At 40.0% G+C, this 25,938-nt stretch overlaps 1 protein-coding gene across 3 annotated transcripts in view; it reads right to left on the minus strand.

The window, feature by feature from the left end:
* The window catches only part of FNDC3B (fibronectin type III domain containing 3B), a 339,705-nt gene that overhangs the window by 163,135 nt on the left and 150,632 nt on the right, over positions 1–25,938 (minus strand). Inside the window, exon 1 of one of the 3 annotated variants that reach the window (XM_032341225.1) lies at positions 23,205–23,473. The exons of the other annotated variants lie outside the window; for them this stretch is intronic. The gene's annotated coding sequence lies outside the window, so the exon portion shown is untranslated. Of the gene's footprint in view, positions 1–23,204; positions 23,474–25,938 lie in introns of those variants that run through there. 3 annotated transcript variants of the gene reach the window in all.

Below are 25,938 nucleotides of genomic sequence, written 5' to 3' on the forward strand. Positions count from 1 at the left end.
TACCCAATGGGTAAAGATATCTCTCCCCCTAACATCGGGAATAAATAAGAATGCTCACTTTCACCCCCACTCTTCAACAGAAAAGAAGAGGAGGCGTCCAGACTGTATAGGAAGAAGTAAAACCGTATCTATTCACAGATGACAGCATCGTATATGTGGAAAATCCTACTGATTCCATTAAAAAATTACTAGAGCTAATAAATGGATTCAGTAAATTTGCAGGGTACAAGAGCAACCCACAAGTGAAGAGAGTTTTTATACACCATCTTTAAAAAGACCAATTCCACTTACTACAGCATCCGTAAGAAAACCTAGAAATAAATCTTACCAAGGAGTGCGTGTGTGGAAAACTTATACCCTTAAACTACATTACTGAAATAAATTAAAGACCTAAATTAGTGGAACTATGGAAAACCTAAATAAAGACATGGGATGACGACTGGATAATGCCAGCAATACTACTGAAAGTGACCCACAATGGCAATGTAACCGTCATCAAAATCTCAATGGCCTTTTGGGCAGAAATGGAAAAGCTGATCCTCAAAATCACAGGAAATTGCCAAATGCCCCAAACTGACAAAAACAATGAAGCTGGGCCTCTATCTGACATCATGTACAAAAATTAACTGAAACTGGATCAGAGACCTGAATACAAGACCTTAACACCATAAAACTCTTAGAAGAAAACAAAAACAGGGTACATTTCATGATATTAAAGTGGACAGTGGATTCTGAGAGAATATCAAAAGCACAAGCAAAAAAAAAAAAAAAAAAAAAGAAAAGAAAAAAGAAAAAAGAAAAAAAACCTAGAATTTGTCATCAAAAATGAAACCTTTTGTGGGGAGGACATTCTTAAGAAAATGAGCACACAAACTACAGATTCAGGAAAAATATTTACAAATCACGTATCTAATAAGAGACCTGTACCCCAAACACATAAAGAATTCTTACAACAAAAAAACAAACAACTCAGTTTAAAAACAGGCAAAAGGCTTGAACAGACATTTCACCAAAGAAGATGTACAAACAGTCAACAAACATGACATGATGAACATCATTAGTCATTACGGAAACACGGATCAAAACCACAGTGAGATGCCACTTCACACCCACTCCGATGGCTATTCTCAGAAAAATGGAAAATAAGCGTCAGGGAGGATGCAGAGAAATTGGAAATCTTATACATTCCTGGTAGGAATGTTAAATGGAACAAACCCTGTAGAAAGCAGTTTGGTGCTTCCTCAAAAAGTTCAACATAAAATTACCAAATGGCCCATCAATACAACTCCTCAGTATATAACCATAAGATTCAAAAAGAAGGACTGAAATACCTAAACACACATGTCCGCAAGAGCACTACTGACAATAACCAAATGATGGAAAGAACTGAAAGGTCCATTCAAGGACGAATGGATATTAAGATATGATATAACGCAATAAAATATTACTCAACCATAAAAAGACATCAAGGAGTGACACATGCTATGTGGAGGAACCTTGAAAACATTAAGTAAATGCCAGACACAAAAGCTCACATATTGTATGACTGATTCCATTTATATGAAACATCCAGAATGAAAAAATCAAGAGAGAGAACTCAGATTTGTGGTTTCCAAGGGCCGAGGGGTGGGAAGGATCTGGAGAGAAACTGCTTACGGGGTGCAGGGTTTCCTTTTGGGATGATGAAAATATTTAAGAATAGAAGTAGCGATTGCACAACACCATGAATTTACTAAATGCCAATGAGTTAAAATAGTTAACTTGATGTTATGTGCGTGTCACTTCATTTTTTTAAGATGATGAGCATATAACCAAAAAAATGGAGGGGCGCCTGGGTGGCTCAGTCAATTAAGAGTCTGCCTTCAGTTCAGGTTGTGATCCTGAGGTTCTGGGATCGAGTCCTGGGGTCAGGCTCCTTGGTCAGCAGGGAGCCTGCTTCTCCCTCTGCCCTTCCCAGCTCGTGCCCTCTCTCTCTTACTTGCTCTCTCTCTCTCTCAAATAAATAAAATCTTTTTTAAAAAGTAAGACAGGAAACCTGGAGTTACTAATAAACTACCAAAAAGCAACAGAGTATAAATCTCCTAAGCACATCTTCATTCCTTATACATCTGTATTTGGGAGGATGCTATTTCCAGACGCTGTGCTCTGCAAAGACCAGAAGATACATTCTCTATCCTCAAAGGACTGATAGTCTAATTACAGGGATACAGACATATCAACAAATAAACACAAGGAGGCATTTCAGGCACTGTCTAAATTTAGCAAACTTTTAGAAGATTGTCATCCCATGGACACGTTAGTAATTACAGAAATGAGTGTTTATAAGACCCTTTGGATTTACCAGCATAGTTTAGTTGTTTCTAATTTTATTCTCCTTTGGGAGAAAGATTCATTGTTCCTGAGAATGTTGCCGTGGAGTCATTTTCCCTCAAGGTGTGATTTTCATATAGAGCCCAGGTAGGGAAGGCGCATTTCTGTGGCTCAGGTAAGCCTGTCTCTCTGATCTATAACTACTCCCTCCCAAAGGCATTCTGCTAGAGAGGAAACAGGCTGGAAAGAGCAGAATCCAAGCACTGTGAACAGCAAAAGCCGGGAAGCTAGGGAGGCCTGGGTCTGAGTGAACCTCACCACTTTCTAGCATGACCTTGGCCAAGATTCTTAAAATCTTTCTGACGAGCACCTTTCCCACCTAAAAAAAGGGATGACCAGGGCCTACTTTCACGAGTTGTTCTGAGAACCACAAGATGTGATGCATATAAAAGTACCTAGCACAGTGCCTGCTCAAGTCATGGAAGAAAAATACTGTATGAACAAAAGGATTAACAGCGTACATTCATTTACCACAGAGACAAAAGAAAAATTACAGTCCCTCAAGTGAGCAAGTTAACTGTTTTGTTCTTGACACTTTTTCTTCCAAAAACATGTTCCATCTTGTAGTTTGCAAACAGTATCCTCCATTTAAAACTGTTATGCATTCAAGATAGACTATGATTAAAAAAATAAGAACCGGGGCGCTTGGATGGCTCAGTGTGTTAGAGCCTCTGCCTTTGGCTCAGGTCATGATCTCGGGGTCCTGGGGATCGAGCACCGCATCGGGCTCTCTGCTCAGCAGGAAGTCTGCTTCCCCTTCTCTCTCTGCCTATTTGTGATCTCTGTCTGTCAAATAAATAAATAAAATCTTAAAAAAAAAAACAAAAAAAACCAAGTTTAAAAAAGGGAAGGAAGGATGCCTATCCATGGTTATCTACCTTTCTCCCAAATTACCTGTTATCTTCCCCTAATTTCTAGGAAACCTTAGAAAGTTGGCTGTGCCTAGCTTTCAAATGTCCTGAGACAGCTCTAAATCAGTTGATCCCTCTACAGGTCTCTGACATTGGCTTTATTCCAAGAATTTCTAGTCTAGCTCAACCATTGTCCTTAAACTAGCAAGTGACCATAACAACAAATTGCCTAATGACTAAACACTGCTGCTGAAATCTGCTCAGTGTCAACCACTATACTACCAAGAACCAAAACCGACTTACTGAGAGAATTCATAAATAATGGGTCGCCGCCTCTTGCCTCTTAACCATTTCAACACACAAGGTGCCCCCATTTTAGTTATCAAGGCTGTTTTCCATTTGAAATGTAAGTCTTTCCTTTCCAAATATTTCTCCTGGGACTTGTCTTGCTCCTTAGCTGTTTTAAGGGCATCAAGAATTAGAGGACAAGGGTATAATTCTTACATGAGACCAAACTTCCTGAATCCCAATTTACTTCAATTTCAATTGAGATATCTACCTAATCTACCTTATCACACTGTTTTAAGGCCTAAATATTAATAAAATCCATATAATTACTGTGTGATCAGAATGCTCCACTTATACCCACTGATATTTTATTGAATTCAATTCAATAAACCCTTATCATACAAGATGCTATGAGGAATTAAAAGCCAGAGAGAGAATTTTACAACAGCTTTGTTAGCAATAAACTACCATATAAATAAGCAGCAATTGCTTTATTAGAGGCCAAGAGCTCTAGAGTTGGACAATAAAAATTACCCACGGGGTACAGAAGAGAAGGACACTGAAAACTCCCAGTGATCAGAAGTGAAGAGGGAAGGAAACTGGTGAATCCATCCACAACAGGAATGATGATCTGACAGTTTTAGAAAGAACTTAATTTAAATTCAAGGCTTCAGAAATACAAACTAAGATTGTCAAAGACATCAGGTATTATGGGAGGCCAGTAACACAGCCCTCAACTTCTGATTTTAGAACTCTCAATTGCTGCTTGCTCAGTTCAACAAACCCTTGCTGAACCCGATCTAGTCGCCAAGCCCTGTGCAGGATGCCAAGGACACGATGACATTGAAGAGAACAAGCATTGCTGTTCTTAATTATGGAGAGAATGGCATGCAGCATGAGTAACACACAGGTGCACAGCAGGGCATGGGGGAGGGGAACCCCCAGCCTCTCGTCCTGCTTTTGGCCTGAGGCTTCTGTGACAGACACTGCGTGTCTCATCGTGGAATCAGGCATAAGGCCCAGACGTCTGAAGCAGCAAGGACTCTTTGGTGATACTGCAGTCCAGCAATCGAAATGATTAACGAATTAGGCAGAAGGCCTATGAGGACTAGTTTGAGAAGTTGCTCTTTGGAAACAAAATGAAACAAAAAACCATGGCTTCACTCTGATGCCAAAGCTGGACCTCCCAAAGTCTTGGGACCCAGCTTACAAGCTTACCTTTATTGCCTTGTCCAAATTCAGAATATAATTTACCAGTCGACCAATGAAACATACTCACTCTCAGCCTATGAGTTAGACTCTCTAAATGAGTACCAACAGCCAGTCTGTCTTTGATTTTTAATGTCAGGTTTTAATGGCAGATAATCCATGGATCTGCTTATTTATACTTCAACCAGAACCGTATAAACTTCAAAGCTCTCAGAAATGATACAAAGACAACTCAATAATACTACGAAAGGGCTTCTGACATTTTTTCTTAAAGGCTCTGCAAATATTAGCTTCCAAGTTAAAATAAAGGGATCAAAAAGGGGCACTGAGCCTTTATTTCAAAGGCTTCTTCCCCTGCATATTTCCTATTAGGCCCATCAAGGGCACCTGAGAGGCCCTTGCCCCTCCCCCACTGAGTAAAGAGGCACCATTTCACCCAACTGCTGGTGTTCCAGCTAATAACACACTCAAGAGGGAGTTACCAGAAACATGGAGTCAAAATAGCTGAGTACAATTCCAGCGGAGCCCCGGACGGTCTTGTTGAGGGTAACACTTTTTTACAGCAGAGTATTTGACATCTCATTCTAAAGGTCCTCAAATAAAACACAAACTGCTGTTTTTAAAGAAAAGCACTGGGGGGAAAAACAAAACAAACTAAAGTCTGTTAGTTTTGTAAGGCAAAGAATCGGAAAGATTGATTGTTAAAAGCTGATGGCTAGAAGGGCAACTAAGCAACGTGCCAGCAAGCATGGGGGAGAATGTATTCACTGCGGTCCTGAGTATTTCAATGAGGTCGCCTTCCTTCTCTTGCCAGCTTTCTCTGCAGAAGGCTTGTAAAGGGGAAGAGGGATGAATAAAAAACATTGTCTACTCTTCCTCTCCAGACCCCCACTCCCTGCCCATCTGGCTGGCCACAGGCCCTCTTCTTCCAGGAGGCACAAAGAACAGTGAGCAAAACGCAGAAGAGCAAAGTTATTTTCGTGACAACTTTGTGAAGAAGTGAGGGAGCAAATGTGTACTTCCTATCCTATCTTGAGCTCTGGTTCACAATTCCAAGGTCATGCTCTAGAGGGGCAAGTCTGCAACCGCTACCGAAATTATTAACCAGACAGTATGTGACTGCATTCCTTGGGCTGTTTGACATCATTCACCTTACAAAGGAAAGAACATTGCAAACATCGCCCACCTAAGAGCTGAAGTACAAGTAATAGCGATGTATAGCTCTTTACTCAACATATCATTACTCAATATACTGAGGAGAATACAACTGTCCAGTGCTCTAATGAGGTTTACAAAACAAACCAAAGAGGATTCCTTTTAACTACTCTCTGGGTTGGCTCCTTAGCTGCCCTTGCAAGACTGCTGGCCATAAAGGAAAGCCTCTGACAATATTCTAGAGGCACTTTATTGACAATATTCCACCACAGTTTACTAGCTCAGTTCTTTTAACTCATGCACCTCAAATCTCAAGGCAAGAGAGAACGTCTGAGATCCACGGAATAAAACCACGTTTGCTTTTTTTTTAAAGGCACTGGTTATTACGGAAACATAAAAAGGGGAACTTCCTGTTAGACCCCAATGACAGTTTACCTACCTGATGCCATTTTCTTTCCAACCTAGAAGGCCACACTCACCCACAACCACCCAATGTCAGATTGGAAATGGTCTCTCGCAACCATGCCCGGCAATCTTCTGAAATTAACTTAATTTTACAAAAGTGTTTTGATTGCTAATAAAGATTCTCTAAATGGTCCAGAAGCTGGGATCTAATAATGGGTTTTGAAATGACAAGCTCAATTTATAGTTCTAGTCTCTGCCTTACCTAAACCACAGAGAAGAAGCCAGGAAAATAAATGAGAGTTCCTATAGACCAGCCACGTTGACACAGCCTGGTGCTTTTACTCTTGTTTGTGTGGGAAAAACAAAGGGCAGACTGAGCACTGACAGTAAACAACCACCACAAATAGGTTAGACTCTCTCATTTGAAGTCTGATCAAAGGCAGTCAGTAAACACCCCAGAGTAACTGTGGGAAGGTTGGGTCACCTGGCCAGCTATTTTTCTCAGCTATAAAAATGTGCTGACATAGTTATTGTTCAAGGGGCAGCAGCCTGCTTTATGGTAGAAATACTTTCTAGTCCTGGCACACTGGCTCCAGAGAAACACTTTTACTGAAGAGGCTACAATTTCACTTTTAAATTATCAACCCTCCCTTCACTAAGGGGACCTGAGACCAAAGAAGACACAGGGAAGAGGTTATCTGGAAGGTCTCCTTGCTGATTCACCGCCATTTTCTTCCCCAGCTAAAAAACCAGCAGGCTTCTCAAGACAATGGATATACTTTGTTTTATTTTATTTAAATTTTACTTTAAAAAATATATTTATTTATTTTAAAGAGAGGATGGGGAAAGAGAAACAGAACCTCAAGCAGACCCACAAAGGACTCCATCTCACAACCCTGAGATCATGATCTGAGCCAAAATCAAGACTTTTAACTGACTGAGCCACCGAGGTGCCCTGAGAATGGACATATTTTAAAGTGAGATCATCCAGATAGCTGCCAGTCCTCAGTTTGCTAATCAAGAATGGCCAAGGCTATGCTTACACCATATTAGTATAGATAGGAAAGGGAGAAGGCAAAATTATCAACATGTTCAATAAAAACAAAAATAAAATAAAAATAAAAAAATAAAACCAAAAATACATCCAAATGGGAATAACCACAAACAGATATGCATGATATACAAAACACGAGCAACTCACAAATTCCTTCAAGGTAAAAATGTTAGGCCTGTACCCCTCCCTTTCCAGGCACTCCTACACAGACTGAACTGTGAGCATGAATTTTTGTCTTTTTCTCCATCACTGCCTTTAAGAAACCATTGTTTTATGACTTCTCTTCCTCCTGATTTCACCTATAAAATAATCCCTATATATATATATATGCACATGTGCTGAGGTTCAACAAGACACACCTTCAGCCTCGTACTTATCAAGGAGGGCCCTGTTCACTTTTAGATGACAAAAACAATGCCAAAATATCTAATTAAAAACTTCCTGGCCACAGATAGGAGGTCAGGTCTGGTCTGTTGCACAATGTGTGGCTAGAACAAAGAGAAGAGTAGATAATGAGATAATGGGGACGGTTTGGGTTAGAAAGTTGACCTTCTCTTTGAAAAGAGGGGAGGCTCTAGACAGATAACCTAACATGAAAGAAGGGGTGGGGAAGCAGGAAGCGAAAATAATCTTGTGGACATGGGGGGGGGGGGGGGGGATATGAAAACAAACCAGGTAGAAAACCACACTCAGAAAATATATGGCTCCAATTAATCTCAACAGAATTGTTTTCCAATTCAATGTGACACATTAAAAAGTCTATGGTGACAGCACACTCAGGATATTCACAATGGCAACATATAAAAAGCATCACTGAGGCTGGTCCCTGGTTCATTTCAGCTTTGGAATGGCATTTTTAAGTGTTCTTCTCTTCAACATGTCCCCCCTCCCCAAACCAAGCAGCGCTCAGTAGAGATATGGGATCCAATCTGGAGGGCCTTAGGCAAGTCACTTAACTGTCCATGTTAACTGCCTCAAATGCAAAGTAAAAGAAAAGAAACCTAATAAATTCTATGCTTTTTTGAAGAGTAATATGCTGCATGGCACTGCGTCATTTCTGTCTATGCCTGCCGATTCTAGAAAACAGCTGTTAGTTGACAATCCCTAAAATCCTTCCAGCTGTGAACCTCAAATGTGAGTACATTTAAAATCCCCCAAACTTTTGAATATGTAGATTTCCAGGCCTCTGGCATCTGCTTTTATTCCCCACCCCACTTCGGGCTAGCCACCTCTCTCTTCCTCCCTACCTCCCACCAACTGCACACGCCAGTAATTTTGACATAAATGCTCTATGGACCAATCCCAGGAATAATGTCCTAGAAAGAACACCGTAAAAATAAATAAATAAAAGGAAGAAAAAAATCAACATATTCAAGATCCTTGAGCACATCTCATCTATACTCAACTTTAAGCAAAACTGGCTGACTCTTAATTTCAACATAATGTTTAAAAGTGAAGAGGGAAAATAAGGCAGCAGAGTTCCATGAATTTGATCCCACTGCTGGGTATTTAACTCAATATATTTCAACTAACAAAGATGACTATAATTTGATGAAAACTAGTCCTCCCATTTTAATAACAATAAAGCAACTATCGGTATACTTCAAGGCAACAACAAAATGGCCACAGGATTTCTATATAATATAGAATAATAAGCACATAAAAAAGCAGTCTCTATGATTACTGCATTCATTTACATGACTACTGGCTACCAGTGACAGATAGTTTACCATGAAACCTTACACACCTAAGAAGAGGTAAACAGACAAGGCAGAAAGATAAAATCTTTATAAAGATTTTGACAGCCCAAATCACAGAAATCAGAATTTCCCTGGAGTGGAATCTAGTCCAGTTCCTCATCTAAGAATTGAACTGCTAAATAAACTCTTTAGCAAGTGCCCAGAATATTTCAAGTAATGTAGAGTTCACTTCCTCAAAATGCAGCAAATCCATTTCTTAGCAATCTTAATTGATAAATGGTTTTTCCTTTGTTAAAAAGGAAATCACAGGCCCAAAATGGTGTCACTTAGGTTAAAGCCCCATACTGGTAAACCAAGACTTAATACCTAACCTAACTGCAGTTTCAACCCCTCAGGAATGTAACCTTTAACCAGTCAATCAGGAATTTTCTGGTTGATACCAATAAGGTAATCCGTCACAGGGCTCTTTATCCCCCAAAGGAAAATGATATAATCCACATATTAAAACCCTTTTGTCCCCAAATGAAGGTGACCTCACCTGAAATAATCCTTTTTTCTGTTTATGACTCCCTTGTCTTGGCTTTAAAAACCTTTCTCTTTCTGTAGCCCTTTGGAGTTCCCCTCTACTTGCTAGAGGGGATGCTGCTTGTTTCATTAATCAATTAATAAAGCCAATTAAATCTTTGAAATATAGTCGGTTGAATTTTTAATAACCCTTTAACAAGCAGAAATCTGGATTCCATTCCAACGAGACAAAGAGACTAAATGTAACCTCAATTTCCATAAACAATCCTTTAGATACTTGGGAGAGTTAAATCTCATCAGGCCGACTCTTCTATAGACAAACTCACTTGGGTTTTCTTTCTATGAAATGGCTTCCAACTGCAATCCCATGGATCGCTCTAACAATCTACCTTTCTATGGCCCTTTTCAAAACTGGGTTCTGAAAACACTGGTCCATCACTCTAAGAACAAGATGTGGATTATCAATCATAGCATTCTGTCAGTGGTTATGCTCTTGTTTAACCAATAATTGTACTCCATGTGAGATTCCCGCTGGGATGTATTTTTGTTTGTTTTTACTAAACATGCTGATAACTTTGCCTTCTCCTCCACTTACCTATTCTAACATGGGGTACGTATAGTCTTGGCCATTCCTGATTAGCCAACTGAAAGCTGGTAGCTGTCCAGTTATGTCCGGATGAGATAACTTTAAAATATGTATTTGTTCTCTTGAGAAGCCTGCTGCTTTTTCAGCTCAGAAAAAAGCCAGCAGTGAATCAGCAAGGATACCTTTCTTGTAACCTTCTGGTAACTTGGGTTTTTTGAGAGACCTTTCTGGTAACCTATTCGTAACTTTTTTACAAAAAGCAAATCTTTTCATTTCTTGCACATGGCCACAAAGTTTTTTAAAAGTACCACAAAAAATGTAGAATCCTAAGAACTAATAAATAGAACAGCTTATAACGTAGAAAGGAGGTCTGTAAATAACGTTCTCAGTTAAATTTCACAAAGGTTTTTCAAAGTGCCAATATTAATTCATTCCGGAAAAGTTTTACTCAGAGATTCTTACCTCTATTTGATTTTGTTACTTTAAAAAATGAAGTTTTCCTTTTGTGAGAACCCACTTCTTTATTTTACCCAAGTCTGGGCGTTTGTTCATAAAGACTGTTCATGGGATAATCATATAATCATACTGCTATGGATTTAGAGCAACTTACAGAACTCTTGAAACTGATGAGGTACACAAGAGGGATTACCCATTCAAAAAATAAAATAAAATTCATTTGTTTATTACTAGTCCGAAGTCTAGAATCCCTACTGCGACCCAAAAGAATAAGAAGAGGGGGGGAAAAATGATGCATCTTTTCATGTGTAGTACAGGGCCATTTTTTTTAAATAAACAGCATAATATTTCACCAAATCTGGGATGCCATAAAATGCAAAGACTGTGTATGTTACTAAAAAGGACAAAACCACTGCCTAAACTGCATTCAATTTACATTTAATCAATTGTAAGATGATAGCCAATTTAAAATACGTTAAAATGAGACGGAAGTGTGCTATTTAAAATTAATGAAATAGAGGGGGCACCTGGATGGCTCAGTGGTTAAGTGTCTGCCTTCGGCTCAGGTTGGGATCCAGCCCCATATCGGGCTCCCTGCTAGGCAGGAGGCCTGCTTCTCCCTCACCCACTCCCCCTGCTTCTGTTCCTTCTCTCACTGTCTCTTTCTCTGTCAAATAAATAAAGAAGATCTTGGGCGCCTGGGTGGCTCAGTGGGTTAAGCCGCTGCCTTCGGCTCAGGTCATGATCTCAGAGTCCTGGGATCGAGTCCCGCATCGGGCTCTCTGCTCAGCGGAGAGCCTGCTTCCCTCTCTCTCTCTCTCTGCCTGCCTCTCCATCTACTTGTGATTTCTCTCTGTCAAATAAATAAATAAATCTTTAAAAAAAAAATAAAAAAAAATAAAGAAGATCTTTAAAAAAAATTAATGAAATACGGTATACAGTTTATAAACTGCAAAAAATCAGCAGGTTCATAAACCCAACCTGGAGAGCTATCCAATGGTCCAGTGATGCCCAGTGGGCATGTAAGAACTTTGTGGACACAATTACAAAATCCATTTGTGAACAACACAACATGGGTCTATCCAGCTATAAGTCTGATGTCTCCGAAATCACCAAAATTCATTTCCTACACAAAACTTTCAAAATGCAGTGATATGGTAGCTCATCTGAATGAATCCACTTGGCCTCTTTCTCCTTTTAACTTCAAATTAGGATCTGTTATCCTTCTGTTGAACTCAGTATTCCTATAACCAACTCATTCATTTTACTTTATACACCAAGCAATTTTTAGATTAATTTTCTAAATATCCAGAGTTTACAAAAACATGGGTCATGATCCCCTCGAAGAGACTGGCACGACCCACTCAATCTAAAATTGAAGATAATTTCCAAGCAGCCACTAATCTAGTGTCCTCATATTCTGAACACATACAACCACCAGTCTAGAAGTTTTAACACCATTGGTTAGCAAAACAAAATAATTTATTTAAAAAAAAAATTTTTGATGTCTCTGGACAGATGGGAGTGTAAACAGTCCTAAAGTTTGGCCATCCCATAAACTCTATAATACATCTGGTTTGCATTAAAATGCCATGTCTTACATATACACATGTTTTCAAGAACTTAAGTCTCAACATAATGAAAAATATTACTTTATCTCACGTTTTAAAGAGTTCTACATCCCCCTTAGTCTTATTAGTCCTTGGAATGTAATAACCAATAAACAATACTCTGCAAAAAAAAAATAATAAATAAATTATACTCATTTTTCTCCATTTCTTCCTACCTACCCCATGGCCCTGCCTCCTAGTCTACAACCTCTGCAAGAAGGCTGTATGGGGAGGAGTTTAAGATAAATACATGTATTGGGGTACCTGGGTGGCTTAGTGAGTTTTGTGTCTGACTCTTAGTTTCAGCTGGGGTCTTGGTCTCTGGGTCCTGGAATCGTGTCCCACATAGACCTCCACTCACATACACGCACGCTCTCTCTCAAATAAATAATTTTTAAAAAGATATATACAGGTATTATTCATGTTTTGAAAAAGCCACTTCTGACAGTGGACAGCAAGCATGTCTACCTATGATTGCTGTAACCACATGGTACATTAACATTTGAACTACTATTGTTCTCTGGTGGCTGGGAGAAATGCCAGATTCCTTCAATTTGAGCTTTATCATACCCTTTGTTTTTCTTGCTCCCAGGTGCTCCTATCTAAATATTCTTACTAATGTCAGCCAGATGAAAGGAAATGAAAGCTCAGATTCTACCCGGCAATGTGCGGCCCTAACCCAGATTTTACAGAACAAGAATTACCAGGAAATTAAAGAACAAATCTTCTCTCTAAAGTCTCTGGAAAAAGAATCACTATTAATGCCAAAGTATTATTTAGTTATCTGTTACTCTCCTAATTTGACTAAATTCCCTACTCACAAAATGATCATCTGGAAAAGTCTGGCCTATCAAAATTTACCAAACAGAAACGTAACAGTCGGAAGCATACGCGCACAAAAGCAAAAGGTAGTCACATCTGATCCCCAGGCGGCTTCTTCATTCGCTTTCCCCCCAGTTCTTCTTATTGTTTATTTGCTAGTTATGGTCCATTTGCGTCCAATGTTTGCCAAGCGAGTGTTAATAATGCTATCAATTACCTCTACTTCTGAGTGCATAGACATCAGGCAAAACTAGCACAAAACGTGTTTTACGATTTCCTCAGGTTTTCACATAAATTAAGGTCTTAGCTGTATTTCATAGACTAATCCTAAACCCACCATTGAAGACCGCTGAAACGTCCTGCCTGGCAACTAAGGCAGTGATCGCAGATGTGATGAGAAAGCTGGGCTGGGAATTTTCTGGCTGTGACGTCACAGCTCCGCAAAAATGGGCTCATAACACGTGAAACAGACCCAAGACATGTAAATTTTACAAAACTAATCAAGGCCAAGATGGCCAAAACGAAGATCCCTATAAATAATGAGGCAGAACGCTGAACTATACTTTTCTGTCACGATTTCCCTCTCAAAACAGAGGCCTCCTGAACAAACTTCAGTTTTAGAGCAAGCACAGTACTAAAAATTCTGGAGACGTCTCATGGACTCAACACACTGGCAAAACTTTCTGTATCAGCTACAAGGCTTACGACTACATAAAACATCACAATATGTACCATCTATTTTTTTTTTTATAATTGGTTTTGTGGAACACAGTCTCTAGGATATACTTCTACACAAACTTATTTTTTGATGGGCTCCTAGAAATAAACAACCAGACACACCTCACGTTATTGGTGCAAAACTTTTCTGACTCCTATTTAGGAGTTGGAAGACTTCCTCTTTATGTGGTGCAACATTTCAGATGACTGGTAACTACTAAAATAGCATTAATGAGCTGCAATAAATATAACTGCTATAAAAATCATCCTAAACTGGTCAATTTCAATCAGCCCTAAAGTCCCTTGAGCAAAACTAATTGTGTTGCCAATAGGCATATTACCTTACAGTAGTAAAAGTCTAAAAACATTGCTTCCAAGCCTTATACTCCTTATTACTCTGTCTCTCGTCACATCATAAAAAAATATATGGTGGAATAATTTATATATCTGCTTTTCTTTTTTATACACAGCATACAAGTATAAATATCCTGCTTTTATACTAAGATACGTCATAATGATTCATTGATTTTAAGTTTAAAATCATGATGCCAATTAGGCACTAAACAAAATGTATTATTACCCAGCCCTATCTACTAGACCACAATATCGATTCACAAGTTACTAGTAAAGAGTAAGTCAACTACATAACATCTCTCTGTGATAAAAACAGATACAGAACAGAGGCAAATTCCTTTACCTATAGCAAAGGTTCTCTCTCTGAAGTGATCCCAGCTTCCTAGCACTTTATTCTGAGCAACTTTAAACACTTACCCAAAACCACACTGCAAGCAAAGGTAAATTGAAAACTCTACAAGGAGAATGCAGGTGTTCGTTTTTGTGTTTTTTTAATCTAGTGTTTTATTAGCTTCAGCTGTGCAGTATAGTGATTCCACGATTCTACGTATCACCCAGTGCTCATCATCAACAAGCACACTCCTTAATCCCCATCACGTATAACCCACCCCCCACCCACTCCACAACCTCTGGTAACCATCAGCTTGTTCTCTATGATAATGATAAAGAACCTGTTTCTTGATTGTCTCTCTCCTTTTTCCCCTTTGCTCATTTGTTTCTTAAATTCCACATATCAGCGAGATCATATAGTATTTGCTTAGCATCATACGCTCTGGCTTCATCCATGTTGTTGTAAATGGCAGGATTTCATTCTTTTTTATGGCCCAGTAATATTCCACTGTACACATACACCACTTCTTTACCCATTCGTCCACTGATGGCCACTGGGGCTGCTTCTGGAGAACGCAGGCTTCGTTCCCAAACACCCACAGTCCAGCGGCTGTGGCATAGATACTGGAGCCATACTCTTGTAAATTTCATTCCAAGCTCCTCCAGTTATCCGTGTGAAATCCTAGGCAAATGACTAAAGCCCTCCCTGTGCCTCACTTCCTCAGCTTTTCCTCCTTTCTTCTACCATGAAGAAGGCAACAGTACCAATCTCACAAGACCGTGGGAAGAAGGGAGTCAGACCTGAAGTACTTAGAAGGAGGGCTGGCATGTGCCAAGCTCCCCATGTGCGTTAGCTGAGACCATCACCATTACACCACAGGCACGCCTGCCATGTCCTCTCCCACCCAGACTGTCCCTACGACTATTCCTGTTCTATTCCAGTTTTCACGACTTAAGGACCCAGACTTTTCCAAGGGTACACAAACTTGTGCATAAAAATATCCAGACAACACAATGATTAATACCAGAGTTTACGCTGGGGGGGTGATTCTGACTTTAAGCTTTTTACTAGGTTAAGCCAAAACTCACTTACTCCAGTGGGCAAATCAATGCTGATTTCTTATTGACTGAGGGAAAGCAATACAGTTTATTGCCACATGGGAATCTTCCTTCCCCTTGAGTAAAGCACCTGTCCTTCCCGTCAACTACAACCATCCTCTGCATTTCCCCCACAATGCCAAGCAAAGTTTGCCCAGCATTTCACGGGTTCTTGGTAGTAAGTCAGGCCTAAATGGACATGTCGTGTCCATGTCGTGTCCATGTCGTGTGCTCACATCCTTGCACTGCTCGTCAACATAGCTGGTTCTCAACAGCCCCAACTCGACCAAGGTTTCTACACCTTAAAACAAGCAATGGGTAATTGCAAAGAATGCCTAACCACGTGTCCCTCTGAGTGGTGTCCTCATTTCACGCAGCTAATACTAGACCCTGCCAGACAACAGACTTGGGGCTAGAGAATGTCTGAAGTGACTAAAATGCCCACAGCAGCGATGTTTCATTTGCACCTCTGAACACAGAAGTTTGGAACTCTAAAATTAAAATAGAGTTTATAAAGTGATGAAAACTTCTTTCTATCAATTAACCTTTTGAAAGAAATGATCCGGGTAGAATGAAACTCTATTACCCATTCAGTAACAGACTACGAATGCATGACGTGCTTTGGGAGGTGCGTGTCGGGAAAAGTGAACAGAAACGAATCATGGGCTGGAAACTCAGTGCTGAGAGTTTTCTTTTGCTCAGGAGAAATCAGGAATATTCTCACAATCCTTTCTGTTTACCAAGGCGGCGGGATTTATTTACGAAATCTTGGCCACAAGTGGCCAGAATAAAGGCATTTCAATGGGGCTGTCTTTTACTTTCTTCCTTATTCTCTGCCCCTTTCTCATTCATTCTCCTTAAGAAGCGTCTCTTGGTGCATGCTCGGTTTCTAAAGGTCTGATGAGACTATGGATGCTACAGTGAATGCTGAAGTCTGAAAGAAATATTTCTCTCTCCCTCTCTTTGAGTCAGAAAATTCTGAACACAAGAGGATCCATTCAAGGCATGATGGAGTGCCTCACAGAGGCAGCAATATGTTCACAGTTGGCAAACAGAGATCTGTTTGGACAGTGAGCACAGCCATCCACTCAGCAAACATCAGCTTTCCTATTAGTTCACAGCAGAAAGAACCAGACGCTGGCGGCCCTTCTTTCAGACTCCAACGCCACTTTGGGACAAGCCTTCTGAACAAAATGCCTTTGTCCAACAGTCACAATTCAGTGGGTCCCAACAGCTTTCCTAGAAGCTATGTCTGACTATTCACAATTGCATTTGGGCCCAAAAATCATTTGTAAAGGGCTGGAGGAAAAAAGTAATGGGAAATACCCCAGTTCCCATTTACCACAATAGACAAGGAATAACTGAACGGCTTTGGTACCAATCAGCAAGAACAGCAGCAGGAAAGGTATGAAGTGTGTCATGAATCTGATTGGCTGCCTCTTGCCTTAGGGTGCTTTGGGGAGCATGGATGTTGTTGCCACTGCAATTTGAAAGAACACCAAGATAACCTCTCAAAGGGAAGTCAGGAGGAAGACAGAGTAAAGAACACCAAGATAACCTCTCAAAGGGAAGTCAGGAGGAAGACAGAGTAAATGATGCAGGTGAAGGTGACATTCCCTTCCATGAGTTTTAAAATAATAAGCTTACACAGCTTCAGAACTGTCAGTTCTGAAAGACACCATAACTCATTAAGACGTCTGGTTCTACCCAAACTTTCACCAAATCCTGCCTCAATAAAAGAAAACCCTAATGACAGAGGACAAATTCATGACCTACCTTGCTTTCTCCCACTTTGGGCATGAACTTGCTGTATGATTACTTATTCCTACATACCTGATAAGAGAAATCTGCCAGAAGGTCACTTTGCTTAGGATAAATATGAAATCCAATGAAAACAAGAGCATGATACGATGTCTTGGAGGAAGGCCAGAAGGAGAGGGGGCAGTGTCCCCCAGGATGTTATACTGTCCATAGCTCATCACCTATTTTTATTAGTAAGTATTCATTTGTACCTGATTTCCCCATGGACATCTCTCGTAAATATGTCAAAAACAAATGGTAAATCTCAGAACCCAGGGGCACCTGGGTGGCTCAGTGGGTTAAACCTCTGCCTTCGGCTCGGGTCACGGTCTCAGGGTCCTGGGATCGAGCCCTGCATCAGGCTCTCTGCTCAGTGGGGAGCCTGCTTCCTCCTCTCTCTCTGCCTTCCTTTGCCTACTTGTGACCTCTCTTTGTCAAATAAATAAAATCTTAAAAAAAAAAAATCTCAGAACCCAGAAAATTCTCCATGCAATCATTTTCTAAGAGAAAATACTCTCCCTTAGGAAAACTACTGCCCACCTATGGCTTGTTTTTCTTGTACAGCCTAGGAGCTAAAAATGGTATGAAAAATAAGTTTTTAAAGGTTGTAAAAGAATTAAAGAGGAATATGCATCACAGACCAAATGTCTGCAAGATATTTACTATCTTGTCCTTTATAGAAAGTTTGCCAATCTTGTAGTAAATCATTCAAAAGCCTCAAATAGTACCTCCAGATCCTAATTAAGCCAAATCATAGAGGTGACACCCACTTATGAATATGCTTTCAAATAATCTCTTCCTTGACAGAGCTGAGGGCAGGAGGATTCTACTCATTCAGGATTCTACTCATTCAACAACAGAGGGTTGATAAGACAATCCTAAGACTTCATAACAAGACAAACTCTTTATCCTTTGGAAATGTACCCAATAAATCATTAAAGTTGGGAGAATTCCTAACTTACAAAATGAGGAATAAGAACCACTTGCCCTTATTAAGAGGATGTTAGTTGAATCAAGTGAGTCAAAGGATATGGGGCTCTCTGGTCTTCTTGTAGAATATGCCAAAGAAATACTGAACAAATAAAAGAAAAAGGCAGAAGGCTTTCTAAAACTTTGTTTCCTATGTGCACAAATACAACCTCAGAGAGCCAGCTTTTTCCGGTGAATAAAGGAGAGGGGGTTTTTACATAAGGGAATGCTTAGAGAGCCTAAATGTCTAATCTATAAGCTGCAGAGTCATTAATGAGAAGGAGGAATTAAATGATAGTTAGAAATTCTAGATGTTCTAACTTCAAGTTCCTATGTCAAGATGGCCGAATTAACTTTGTCTGAAAATCCAGCAAATGTGATTTGCCAGCTCAATTGCAGTTCAAGTTGCCTTTTAAGGAGGACTAAGCCTCAAATTTTTGTACACCCAACGGCTTATGTGTGAAGGCTGCCAATTTTTTAGAAACTGATTTTATATACACACACACACGTATATATGCGTGTATATATATATACGTGTGTGTGTATACGCCTTAAGTACAACTTGGATCCAAGTTATTGCATCATGCAAAGACTCATGAAGTAGGGTTGCCAGAAAAAAGACACAGGACACACTCAGTTAAATCTGAATTTCAGATACAAAATAATTCTTCACATTAACTCTGTTCCAAATACTGCCTGGTTCATACACTAAAAGTTATCTGTATGTATGAAGTTCAACTTTAACTGGGTATCCTGCATTTTTATTTGCTAAATCTGGCGGCTGTCCATAAAGACTTTAAGGGAAACCCAGTATCTGTTACACGGCAGCCATTTGGTAATCATCTATAGGCTGGAAGGTGAAAAACAGGTAAGGATGACTTAATCTGTCAGCAATCTGTGCAAAGAATGCTACAGAAAAGTAGTTAAAGACGCAGCAGGAGAGTCTCGTTGCCGCACTCAGACAACCACAGGGAAACACAACGCCCATGACTGGAAACCCTCAAGAGGTACAGACTTACTCTTACAGTGCTGCTGCGAGTTCTTATGAGGTTACCCTCGCAAGAAAGACAGTGGCAGAAAAGCACCACTAGGGAAGCCTGTTAAAACGCCCACCCTTACCCCTCCCCCTACCCCACCCCCCGCCAACACGATGCCCACGTCCCTCATATGTCCCAAGTAGTAGTGTTACAGTATTTTTTAAAGGGAGAAAGAAAAGAGGAGAAACCCCACAGACACTAAAAGTTCTGGAAAGCAGCCAGAATCTGGGTGGAAAAACTCCACCCTGCACTTTACCCGCTGGGCCTATGGCTTTCTTGAGAGGGGCACTCCGCCAGAACCCAGCCCCTATGCTAGGTTTCCAATGGAAGCGTGAACAGAGCTTCTCTGTAGGAGCCCTTAGAGAGGCTGGCTGAAACAGGGAGCTCCAAAAACATGGCTGGCCCCAATATCCACACAGGGATAAGATCATAAGCGTAAAAATTCTGAAGCATTGTTCAAATAAATCCACTAAGAAGCTGGTTTTAGCTAACAAGTGCTGTTCAAACCCTAACTTTGCACTCACAGAGGCATATGGAAGCAATTATGTCGACAATTGCCACAAAGATAGTCTTTTTATTAAAAATTAAATAAAAGCAAAGGTACTTAGATATGCTCTTGAGGGAGGAAAAAAAAACAGCACTGCTTCCAATGCTCTTCTCTCTGAACTACAAAATCATTTTTACCCAGTTTTTGGGTACAGTTTTAGGTTTCAAAGTAAGCCAGTAAACTGAGGCACATACACCTCCATGTTCACACTTTTAAGCTCCACTCAAATGACAAACTACAATTACTAATACAATAGTGTGATCAATAATAATGTTGTCAAAAATAAAATATTCCTGATAGTTACCACTCCTTCACTCGGCAGATATAGAACACAAAAATAGCTCTTCATTTATTTCTTCGCCTTCCCCTTCCCTATCCCCATGGCAGGCATCCCGGGATCAGGAGGTCAGCCTGGAATGGGGAATGACAGCTGGAGTGGGATGTCCAGGGATGGAGGCAGCCCCGATGGGAGTGTCCACAAGAAAGGGTGGCCCAGCATGTCAATCTGGAGACCAGGATAAAGACGAGATCAAGCATGGTGGCAACCTGGCACTGGTGTGAGAGCCTGAGCCAGGCAAAGACCAAGCCTTGCGTGTGGCGTTAGGGTTCAAGGGGGCGAGGTAGAGGAAGCAGCAGAAGGCTTTACATATGGAGTCAGATCTGTCACAGTCATAGAAGAGTTTTATACGAACATAGTAAGGAAAATTAAAATGAACTCTTGGTTTTGGATTCGAACTGGATGTATCAGTGCAAACACAGATTTCAACATACATATTACAGTGAGATGTAAAAATAAACATAAAATGTTTACCCAAGTCTGTGTTTTTATGTACACTTATATCAATGTGACTGTGTAAGTCTACACATATATATAAGTAATCTCCAGTTCTGTCCACTGACAGTCTTGGAGATGTACAACCCCCACAGTACCAGACACACATACCACCCAGATTTTGGCTTCTAAATACCATTTCTACTAACAAAAACCAGGATTTCCTAGGAAACTGTTTAATTAATAAAAAAATTAATTTAACAATTTAATTTTTAATGTAAATTAAAAATTTAATTTAATTATGGCAGAAAATTTTCAGATAAGCCTGAAAGAGCTTTTTCCATCAGAAAGGAAGTAGTCAAAGAATGATGGGGACACATTAAAAGGACAAGGGAAGAAGGCTGAAAGTTTGCACATCGAAATAAATAATGTTACTAATGGATTATATATAACCCACGGATTAAAGTAAAACCGTGAGTAGTCCATGCAATGCTTACTCTCAGGGTTGTGAGTTCAACCCCCACCCTGGGCATGGAGCCTACTTTGAAAAAAATAAATAAACAAGTAAAGCAAAATCATGAGTCCATACTAGAATGAATAAATGAGTAAGAAGGCATTTTAACTCTGACTTATTTACATTCCTACAAACTACTTATTACAATGGGAAAATGAGAAAATCACTGGCAGACATCACCACCTTCACCAACTGATCAAAATGACTGTCATCAGTAATGGGACAAATCAAAATCTTAACCATCTGAAAGGAGACAATGAGAACACAACATCATTTCTGTGATATTCAGATGGATAACCTGAATCTATGATATATCAACAAACCAAATAGAAGAACATTCTATAAAATTGGCCAGTAATCTTTGAAAGTATGAAGTTTGCAGAATTCTAAGAAAGACTGTAACTGTCCCAGTCCCAAAGAGATTAAATAGATACACCAACTAAACGTTACACGTGATTCTGAATGGAATCCTTCAGTTTTCTGTACTATTCAATTCCCCCCACTCCCCGCAAAAAACATGGCTTTAGCCAACAAGCACTGCAACGTATTCTGTACTGTACTTGCAACAATTCTATTAACTGTGAGATTGTTTCATAATTTTTTAGGAATTATTTTTTTTAAAAAGGAAAATGATGGCTTAAAGCATATAATTAACCCAAACACATGAAAAGAATGTCCACTTACTGCCCCCTGAGAGCTCTTATTGCTTTCTTAGGGAAAAGAGAAGAGGCAGATGCTCTCATTTGTGTGGACCATTCTGACTTTATCAAACCTTAAGGCTGCCTTAAACTCTAAATCCCCTTCTTCTGTTCAGAATGAACTGTTCACCACCCACTTCCAGAGTTCATTCAGATCAGAGTTAGGCATCACCAGAGACATCAACCAAATCCCACCTCTACCCCTCCATTTTACAGCTGAGAAAACGGAGGACCCAGAGAGACCAAGAGTCAGGACAACACCGAACTCAAGGACAAAGGACAGATGGGAAGCAACTACAGAAAGTAAGACATCAAATGAACACTTGAAAATATCAAAGTTCTTCTCACCAATTAAAAGCTTTTATTGGCAGAGGGCTTGTCAAATGCCGGCTACCTAAGTCATCAGATTTGAAGGAACAACTCACAGCCCCCTAAAAATGTCCTCTGCAACCATAATTAACATTGTACATTTATGAAGGCTCCTAACATGTGCCAGAAATCATGCTAAGCATTTCACATAATCTCATTTAATCCTCACAACCCTCTGAAGCAGACTTATCATCCCTCTTTGACCATGGAGGAAATTAAGGATTAGGGTCATTATGAAACTCATTTCAGAAAATCCGAGGCAAAGACCCAAAACTGAACCCTGACAGGCTGACGTCCAAAGCCTGAGCTCTTAGCTGCTTGTGCCTGGTCCCCAGTTCCGGGTTCCTGTCCTGCCCACCCCCACCCCCGTGCCACTGCCCTGTGACTGCACCACCACTACCCTGAGGAGGCTAGTGGCAAAGGGCAAAGAGCTCCTTTGGCATTCTCCAGCTGCACAACAGTGCAGAACAAGGGCTCTCAGAACTCAATTTGCTAAAAACGAGCCCAACGAAATTGTGGGAATGAGAAGACGAGAATACGAAGGAAACCAGAGTTACCCACTCAGGTAGTGAACAGCCTATGGCATAGCTTCTCTGATCCTTCCACATGAGACTGTGGGCCGTGGGGCCCGAAGAAGCTGCAGTGATGACAAAATTATCTAAGAGCCTTTTGACATGGAACAAAAGCAGCAAAACCAGCCAAAGCCAGGTCCCTGCCCTGAACAAAATTCTTCACCTAGTAACAGGTCTTGGCATATTTAAAAAAAAAAAAAAAAAAAAGGGAAAAGAAAAAAAGGCTATGTAGTATAGCATTTGTTTTCTTACAAACTCATTTCATAGCAAAATAATGTCCCATTTTTTCCCTCACAGTCTCAATTCAATCATCCATACATCGTAAAGGCACTGCCAAGAGTCACTCCAAGAAAACAAAAACGGAATGCAAAGTTAAGAAGGAAGAGAAATACATACCAATCAATACACAAATGGCTCTCTAACCTAATACTAGTAAGAGCAGCTTTGTATCTTGGGTCACAACTTTTTAAAAAGTAACTAGAGGTTTGATTTAATTTCAAACTACTTGGGACTTTCTTCTATGTCAACTTTAACAGATCCAGGTTTGGTTCCCTTCCTGATGAAATATTAGTTATAACCTGGGAAACAAATTCTATGCAGGTCTCTTATAGCTCCGGTTAGCCACCTCCCCTCAGTGCTAAGGAGGCCCTAGAAGCCATTGCTTCACCAAGGCAACCTGATAACATAACAGGTTTCTTAGCAACACGGTAGTCACAGTAACCATTCACCACGGTATTAGAATTAGGTTACCCACCCGGGTAGAGGCCAAAGGAATAATTTAAACTCATTAAATCTATAGGGCCCAAGGTAACAAGAAAAACACCATTTTTTAAAATGCCACTTGTGATTCACCTATGAAATGAAGCTCTTCTGTGACTTTTCAGTGCCAGACTGGATGACGAAGATATTTAGAAACAGAATTTCCAGTTGTAAAAAATCTTTCATGCTTTTAATACTTTTTTAAAGAAATCTGGAGTTAGGGTATATGATATCTATGTTATAACTAGATTCTTTTCAATAAAGTAATTTCACCAACACTGAAAACTTAACAGTACAATGTATACTCTGATGAGATGATGATTTAATAGAAGCAGAAAGTTGTAATTCGAACACAAAACACAAAACTTTGGAGTGTATACGAAAATATTCTTAGATTCCATTAACAAATAAACAAAAAAATCACAATGATTTCCAATTCATTAAAAACATCCATGAAACAAGAGTGATTGGTTTGCTCTTAAAGTCAAATATTTATATAACCATTAGTTCACATATTACAGAAGGTTAATAAACATTCTACAGATGGAAAGAAATGCAGAACTGATATAAATACCACTTTCTAAAATCTACAGCAGACGTTGCTTGTGTCGGGAAAATATACATTTAACACTGCAATCAAGAGCAGCATGAGCTAATTCAATTTTCCATTTTTATTTCAATTTTTACTTGCAACCGCAGTCATTTCCACTATACCTAAGATCACTTAATAATTCATAAAAACAGAATGCTTTTCACGAATGCTAGGCTTGCATGTTGGAGCTTTTCAGTCTCATCCCAACCACTGAAAGAATATGTCACAAGAAATACAAGCCTGATTCTCAAATGGGACCCTTATCTTTAATAGTGACACACAATCTCACTCGTAGTACTGTAGTACAGATCTTGTTTCTGTCTTATTTCACATGGCAGAAAAGATCATCGGAGGCAAGAATTGTGCATTTCCATTTTTATAGCTCTCCAAATATCTACCGGGGCACCTGGCAAGCATCAGGAGCTCCCTAAGGGCTGTTGCTTGGACAAATGCTTGAAGCTGGATTATTCCACAACAGGGGAACTCTTAATACAACTGTGTGAGTTTTGCTTGTTCACCCACAATGAACGTAATCTTTTCACCACTGGCCTTTCCGTGCGGGCACATCAGTTATTATAAAGATTATGCAATTTTTGAAAAGCTTGATCTTATCTTCCTTCTGTGGCACAACCTTGAGTTATTGCAGCTTCCTCAAGAGGACTCATTTTTAGGCATCGAAAACATCCTTCCTTCCAACTGAGTGTCCCAGCATGAGAAGGAAGAAAGACATCAGGCCAAGCAAACCTAGACAAAATCCAGGCATCCCAAATCCTAGACAAAGCCCAGCAGAGGTGGTGAATGGCAGAGATGCCCTCCACCCCAAGCCAGCAATCAAGATGTTACCAAACACAAGGAGCAGGAAACACCACCAAGCCCAAGTTTACAAGTCAACAATTAGGAGCCCCCCAACCAAATAAAAAGCCATTCAAAATAATCAGTCTACTACAAACAAGAGTAATATGACTCATACTCTGCGTATGAAAAGTCTTCTGAGCTTTTAATGTATTTGAGACTCACAACCCAAATATCATGAAAAAAATGACAGTACAAGTGACAAAGAAGGTCAGAGAAAGAGGACAGAGAGAAGACAGACTGCAGCCTAGTATGTGACACTGGGAACACAGCCTTGTGGAAGTGGAGAGAAGTCCAAAGACAGAAATGAGCAATGAACAGACAATCACAAGTGAACATTTGAGACATTCACTGTTTTGCAAATAAACAGCATTCCTCTGGATATTGAAACTCTAGAGAATGAATTCTTGCAAATAATTATCTGAGTTTTGAAGACACTGTTGTTTCTAACCTAAAGTAAGCTGCATTTGACACATCCTATCTTGATGAACTAAATTTCAATCTCCAGAGCTCTAATGTTAAGTCCTCATTACCATGGGGGTGGGGGACTTGGGGGGGGAGGGGGGTAGTAGGTGTGTCTGGGTGGCTCAGTGGGTTAAAGCCTCTGCCTTTGGCTCCAGTCCTGGTCCTAGGGTTCTGGGATCAAGCCCCGTATCGGGCTCTCTGCTCAGCAGGGAGCCTGCTTTCCCCCCCCCCCCCGCCTACTTGTAATCTCTATCAAATAAATAAATAAAATCTAAAAAAAAGAATAAAAAAAGAAGAAGTAGTAGTAGTACATCAGGGCTACCTGCTCTTGACAGGGGAAATAACAGAAGTAGGATGAAGCCAGAAATCATAATGACCTATAACTGGAGATCATAATGGTCAAATAAAATAGGAGATAAGGTACTCATAGAAGTAATCCTTCCTGAATAAACACATGTGAGC

This window comes from Mustela erminea, chromosome 1 (assembly GCF_009829155.1).
Source record: "Mustela erminea isolate mMusErm1 chromosome 1, mMusErm1.Pri, whole genome shotgun sequence".
Taxonomy (NCBI): domain Eukaryota; kingdom Metazoa; phylum Chordata; class Mammalia; order Carnivora; family Mustelidae; genus Mustela; species Mustela erminea.